General features: G+C 57.8%; 1 long non-coding RNA gene across 1 annotated transcript; it reads right to left on the minus strand.

Moving 5' to 3' along the window:
* Positions 1–3,862: 3,862 nt before the first annotated feature.
* LOC115278373 lies at positions 3,863–5,882 on the minus strand. Its single transcript, XR_003902848.1, has 3 exons — positions 5,052–5,882; positions 4,393–4,491; positions 3,863–3,937 (listed from the first exon to the last, which is right to left on the minus strand). It is a non-coding gene; the product is annotated as an uncharacterized LOC115278373 (long non-coding RNA).
* Between the last annotated feature and the right edge of the window lie 595 nt (positions 5,883–6,477).

The raw sequence follows: 6,477 nt of genomic DNA on the forward strand, positions 1-6,477 counted from the left end.
GAACTCACCCCCATGCAGACCTCTTTCCTTATGTTGTTGCGTGAAGCAGATATGGTCCTGTATCCTTCACTGACTCCTCATGTGCAGTCCGTCTCGGCTTTCACATCTTTGACTCTGGGCCTGTTTAACACCTTCATATGCTTTATTCAGCAAGTATTTATCTAGCATCGACTATGTGAATGGGATGGGCACCATGATCTCCGTCCTCAGCAGAGATGCCCTTGGGGGACAAGGTCAGGAGCTGCTCCGGGTGAGGCAGCCAGTCTACACCACTGGATCCCTTGGGAACCAGCTTCTAAGGTGAAGACAGATAATGAACAGGCCCATGACAAAAATGATAGGAGGCATGGCCATGAGGCGAGCTGCGGGGGGTGGGCAGCTGGAAGAGCATGTGCAAAGGCCCTGGGGTGGGAACAAAGGTTGGCACGAATGAAGAGCAGAGAAGGTGGATGGGATGTGGATGAAGAAAGGAGGTCAGGAGATGAGGTGGGAGGGGCAGGCAGGGGCAGGCTCGTGCAAGGCCTAAAATATATGAGAAGGAGTTGGTGTTTTATCTTCAGACTTTCCTTTAATGTTTATTTTTTAGAGAAAGAGGGAGAGAAAGAGAGAAATAGAGAGGGAGCGCAAGTGGGGGAGGGCAGAGAGAAAAGGGGACAGGGGATCTGAAGCAGGCTCCGAGCTGTCAGCACAGAGCCCAATGCAGGGCTCGAACTCACAGACCATGAGATCATGACCTGAGCCGAAGTCTGACGATTAACCGACAGAGCCACTGGGGAGCCCTTATCCTCAGTTTCCCCACATGTAAAATTAGAGCTGGACTAGTTAGCAGGAAGGGCTCACTAGGGAGGGTCCCGCCCTCTGGGACAAAGCCCTGGGGGGCTCTGCAGGGCGTGGCTGGGAGAGGTGACCTGCTGCAGCACCTGCCCGTCCTTCCTCCTCTGGAACTGGTGACGTGCAGACTGGGTGGGGCTGTTGGAGCAAGGGCTCCCTCCAGAGGAGCCCCGCTGGGCCTCAGAGAATGACCCCTGGTGGCACCCCCCCCCCAGGACATCTTCCGGGCCCTCTGAATGCTATTTGCGCAACTGCAGCAAGGGAGATGTGAGGGTCCAGGCTGCGTGGGGACTGCTGGGTGGGTCGTGGACCTGGGGACCAAGTGCGAATCACGACCGAGCCGATGTCAATGCACCTGTGCATGAGAGCGTGCGCCCTGGCAGGCGGGCTGGTGTGGGGGGCTCTGGGGGAAGGGTCGTCATTGCGTGTGGGGCGCTCTGGGCGTGGCTGTGGGCTGGTGCCACCGTTGGCCATTGTCCTTGCAACCGAGTTCACATCCGCATGAACGTAGGTGCAGACCTGAGTTTGCAGATGGTGGTATGTGACCACCAGTGTGTGTGGTCTGACTCGGGGTGCCCTTGTGTGGCAATGAGTGGGAGATGGCGTGCGTGTGATGGGACATTGGCGTATCTGGGGGACTTGTGTCGGGGGAGGATGTGCGTGAGCGATGCCGGATTTGACAAGGGCCACGTGTGCGAGTCGCCGTCCCAAGGTATGTGGTGGATGGCTGTGCCCGCCGTGCTTGTGTGGCTGTGTGTGTGCGTGAGACAGGACTGTCTGGCCAGTACCCGCAGTAGCAGGCCGTGCATGGCCGCGTGTGCTGGGAGTGGCACCCAGGTGGCTGGGTCTGGGACATCTTACTGCTTGAGCTCTTGGAGACAGCGTGCCCTGCCAGCGAGTGGCATCAGTGGGGGGCCAGGCCACTGGGCTCGGGGAAAGGTGACTTCCTCCAGGGCACCATGGGGCTGACTTCCTCCAGAAACGACTTTTGGGGCTGGAGGGGCCTTCGGAAGGACTGGCTCAGTGGCCAGGTGAGCGCCGTGCTCCCTCCTGGGCCCAGAAGGCTTTGGGCAAGTCACCTGCCACCCCTCCAGTCTCCCCCTGGTGTCTGCAGGGCTGTAGGGATCAGATCTACCAGAGGGAGCCCGCCAGGCTGGACTCAGGGGCAAGGTCAGACCTGCCCATCTACACCACTGGACCCCAAGAAGTAAACATAGTGACAATTGAGAGCCAGCCCTGTCCCCCCCCCGGGGGGGCTGAGAAGATCCCTGGAGGTGTGTCCAGGGGGTGTGGGCACAAGTGGGGTGCCCTGTGGGCCAGGAGGCCTAGCGTGTTTGTGTCTTAACAGCCCCAGCCCTGCTCCTCCCACTGTCAAGGTGCGTTTCGGGGTACGTTTCTCGCACCTGACACTTCCAACCTGCCAAGGGTCTGGGGGCTTCCCCTGAGCACAAGGAGGGTGGACGGACAGGGGAATTCCCTCCACTCCCAGGCACCTCTCGCCCGGTTCCCAGGAACTGACTGCGGAATTTGTTTCTAAATATAGACTCTGGGGGCCCAGCTGCCTCGTGGGCGCCCCTCTGAATGGCAGAATTTCAGCTGCCTTCCAGGGGGCCCAGGCCTGCAGGCCTCCACTTAGAGCTGTTGGTAAAAATAATAATCATAAAAGCGGTCAATAAAAATGGAGGGGAGCTGAACATTCCCTGGGTTATGAGCCCAGGACGCCCCTGGACCCAGAAGGCTGTCCACACACGGAGCATCACGCAGGGACACCCACACCTACGCGGGTTGCACCATCCCCTCGGGGCGCGGGTGGCGTGGCCCTGCAGGTGTTTTCCTGTAAGGGGGTAAGGGGATAGACAGAAAAAAATATATATATAATTGAAGGACATGACCACGCATGTGCATGCACACACACACACACACACACACACACACACACACACACACACTAACATAACAGCAGAGACACAGTATCTCCTCAAAGGCGAAGATGTGATGCAGAGAGACAGGATAATGTCCTATTCAGTCACACAGAGGGAGACACAGAGCCGTGTGCCCAGGTGGACAGCTGACCCTCCAGCTTTGTTACAGGAGATGGATACCGGGACTGGGATGTCGGGGAGGAGTGGGGGGACTGGGAGGGGCGGCAAATGGGGCATTGGGAAAGATGTTGGTGGTGAGGACCTGGCCTTTGAGAGGTCCGGGAGGAACAGGGAAAGGGGAGCAGCCCAGTCTGTGTGTCAGCATCCTGAGGGCAGGGAGGGGTGGGAGGGGCATCTGGAGAGGTGGCAAATTTTGCTGGGGTGGGGGCGGGAAGACTCAGTCCCTAGAACGCCAAGGGGCCGGCAGGTGCCAGATGGAGGAAACTGCAGAGAGTGGGGACCCCCTTGAGCCTCCCTTTGGGGGTGCCCCTCTTAGGCTTTGGGCCTCAGAGTCCTACCTTCTAGACAAGTCCTTCCCTTCCTAACTCAAGCGTGGCAGCCAGGGGCTTGCCTGGGCAGAGTGGGCACAGGGACAAACAGATGGCAAGAAGAGGAAGGGTCTAGAAGCAGAGAAGCGAAAGGCTACCCCTGGGGAGGCCTCAGGACCGACATCAGGTTTCTAGGACTGGATCTGGAGCCCCTAAAAGGCTTGGGACCTTCCTGAGACCTGCCAGTGGGACCTGGAGGCCCCAGGACTCCAGACTCCGTAGCCACCCAGAAGTACTGCAGGGAAGACAGAGAAGGAAGGGCCATGCCTGGCCGGCCCTCTCCACCCTGAGGGCTGGGTGTCCTAGAGGCTCCCCCCTGACAAGCCCTTGCCTTCAAGGAGCGCCCATGGGGGACTCAGCCACACCCACCCAGGCATTCTCCGCTTCTGGGGAGCGACTCAGGTCCCCTTTCAGGCTCTAGTTGAAGGCGCAGAGCCTAGAGAATGGCGGGGAGCCTGGGTGTATTTCTGCGGAAGCTGTGTGACCCGAGCGAGCCTTCACCCTCTCTGAACCCAATTATTTATTTTTTTTAAAACAGAGCCACACATGTCTCTTCCTCTCCCCAGTCCCCCCTACTTCCCTCCAGGGTGTCCTGGCTTGAGGCTTGAGGGATAAATACGGGCTGCAACTGAGAATCTGAGAACAGAACAGGGCCAGGAACAGAACGCTGAGGTTCAAAGAAAGTGTCAGCACCTCTCTCTCTCTCTCCCATCCTGCTCGGTCTCCCCAATCTGGGTCTATATGTCCACACAAGCCCTCTTCTGCTCCCTCCGAGGGAGTGCGGAGAGGGGCTGGAGGCCTGACCTTAGTTTCACTGAAGGTGCTTTTAGATGCGTCAAAATGCTCCCACAGTTGAACGGACCTCCTCCCTTCCCCCACTCCGTTTTGTAAGAGAGTTGCTCCCCAGGCTCCTGGAGTCAGACCGCTTGGGTTCAAATCCCACCAGAGGGTCGCTGTGGCCAGACCCCCCTCATCGAGCTTTTTAGAGATAAACGCGAGTGAAACCACCTTAGCACAGCTCTGGCCGGCGCTAAATGTTAGCTATCGTTGAAACCTCAAAGGCTAGTGATCATTGAGCTTCAAATACTCACACTTTCCGCATCGTGGGCTACGGGGGAATCAGGCAGGACTTTTCTGGAAACAGTCATGCAAAATGCTGGCGAGGAAGAGGGGCGGCCTCCTGGCTCAGCCTGGAAAGGGGTGGATGGAGGCACTGACGAGCCAGCTGGGAGCTGTAGGGGGACGTTAGATGCCCCCATGGACGCTGAGAGGCAGGAGTTAAGTTCTCTTTTCTGACCAGCCTGAAGACGGTCAGGCATCCCCTGCAGAGACTGAACCAAGAAGGGAGGACCCCAGAGGACGAGTCACCCTGGACCCAAACTTGCAGGCATAGGTCTCCGCCGGCACAGGCCCTGGTTGCTTCTCTCTGAGCCGCCCTCCACCCCCACCCCGTCTCTCTAGCTCCCTCCATGGCCTCCAGGCCGGTCAGTGCCCTGGCTCTTTCTCAGAGCTTGCTGCCTGAAAAATGGACATGGAAAAGCCGTCTGTATGGTGTGCTGCCCATCCCAGAAGAGAGATGGGTATTTTCCCCTGCAGGTTCAAGCAGAAAGCGATGGAGGCCAATGGGCTATTTTAATGTTGTTTATATTACACCCACAACGGAAAATGTTCCCTCTAAAAGGGGTATCATGTATTCTTTCTCTCGGTAAGGCCTTGCCCACACAGAAGCCACAAATGTCTAGTTCCTGACCTTCCTCCTTCCATTGAGATGTTAATCCAGGCGGAGAAAGGGCTGCGTGGAGGTACTCGGGGAGCCTCCAAAGCGGATTGGGGTGAACAGTATATGCGAGACAGAGACAGAGACGCAGCCCTCCCGGAGTCCCAGGATGCTGGCTGAGAATATGGGGGTTCGGGCTTGGATGAAAGCGTCCCTGGGCGCACCCCTCGGAGGTCACAGTCATCAACTCCAAGTGAGGGCTTTTGCTCCAGACCTGAGCCCACCCTCAGAGACCGCACTAAATCTCAATGTTCTCTTGCGTTTCAAAAGGAGGTAGTTTTTCAATCCCTGCCGTGTTGAATCCGAGAAGGAGAGGCTGCGGAAAGCCAAGAGCCCAAGAGCGATGGGCGATGGGCGGGAGAACCTCGCAGACCTCAGAACAGCCCGGGCACTCCTGCGGGTGCCCCATTGTTGAGAGCTGTCGCCGGGACTCCCCGGTTGTCACGGCAACCAGGAAGCCAAGGGTCCCCTTGGCAACGATCACCAGGAACTTTTCTTTGCCACCAACCTCTGTCAGTTGCACCCCACGACAAGTTTTGGTCAGTTTCACCCCAGGGGTGTCCGGGTGTGATTTTGTGCGGCGGCAGCTAGGCGTCTGGGGGGGCGCCTACTTCCGGACCCTTCTGTCGGGGATGTCCCTAAAACCAGAAACCCAGCACCAGGAGGCCAGGGGGACCCTCTGCGGGCGCCGAGGCTGAGGCCCTGGGCTGAAAGGGAAGAAAAATTAGAGGTCTTGACCAAGCAATTGTTTTGGTGACGGATCCTTCCATTTTGGGGTCTGGTCCCCTCGTCACCCCGCACCCCCACACGCGTCCCTTCACCTCCTCAAGGTCATTACTAGAGTTTTCACTCGCAGCTCCAGGTGGTGTGGCTGCCGTCCTCCACCCCCACCTCCCCTGCACTGGCTCTGAGCTCCTCCCGGAGGCTGGGGCCTGTGGCCGCGGCCCAGACAAGTTTCTCCGCCAGAGAGAGAAGGAAGGGACGCGGGGTGTCGCCATGCAGATTATTAAACGGGCTATTCCGGGGTCAGTAAGACAACTTTTTAGGTTCTCTTGACCCAGGTAAGTCCAAGTCTGAGAGCCGGGTCAGACCTTAGGAATTTCCAAAATCACTGGTCTGGCTCATTTTGCCTCCACAGTAAATGGTACCTGAATCACTGGCTTGACTAGGAGGTATCAAGGTGAACTTTCTTAAATGGGTGCGGGGGTGGGGTGGGGTGTGTGGGATTAGGGTCCCAACTACCATCCCCTTTGTTAGCTTTTCGGCTCTGAGTTCTGCCTCCGCCGCGCAGACAGGAATCATGCCCCCTTCCCTCTTAAAGAGAGCACTTTATGAAACAGTCCGCCTTGCTCGGTGAGGCCGGGGCTGGCTGGCTGGAAGCCCACGGACAGCCAGAACT

This window comes from Suricata suricatta, chromosome 14, assembly GCF_006229205.1.
Source record: "Suricata suricatta isolate VVHF042 chromosome 14, meerkat_22Aug2017_6uvM2_HiC, whole genome shotgun sequence".
Classification (NCBI taxonomy): domain Eukaryota; kingdom Metazoa; phylum Chordata; class Mammalia; order Carnivora; family Herpestidae; genus Suricata; species Suricata suricatta.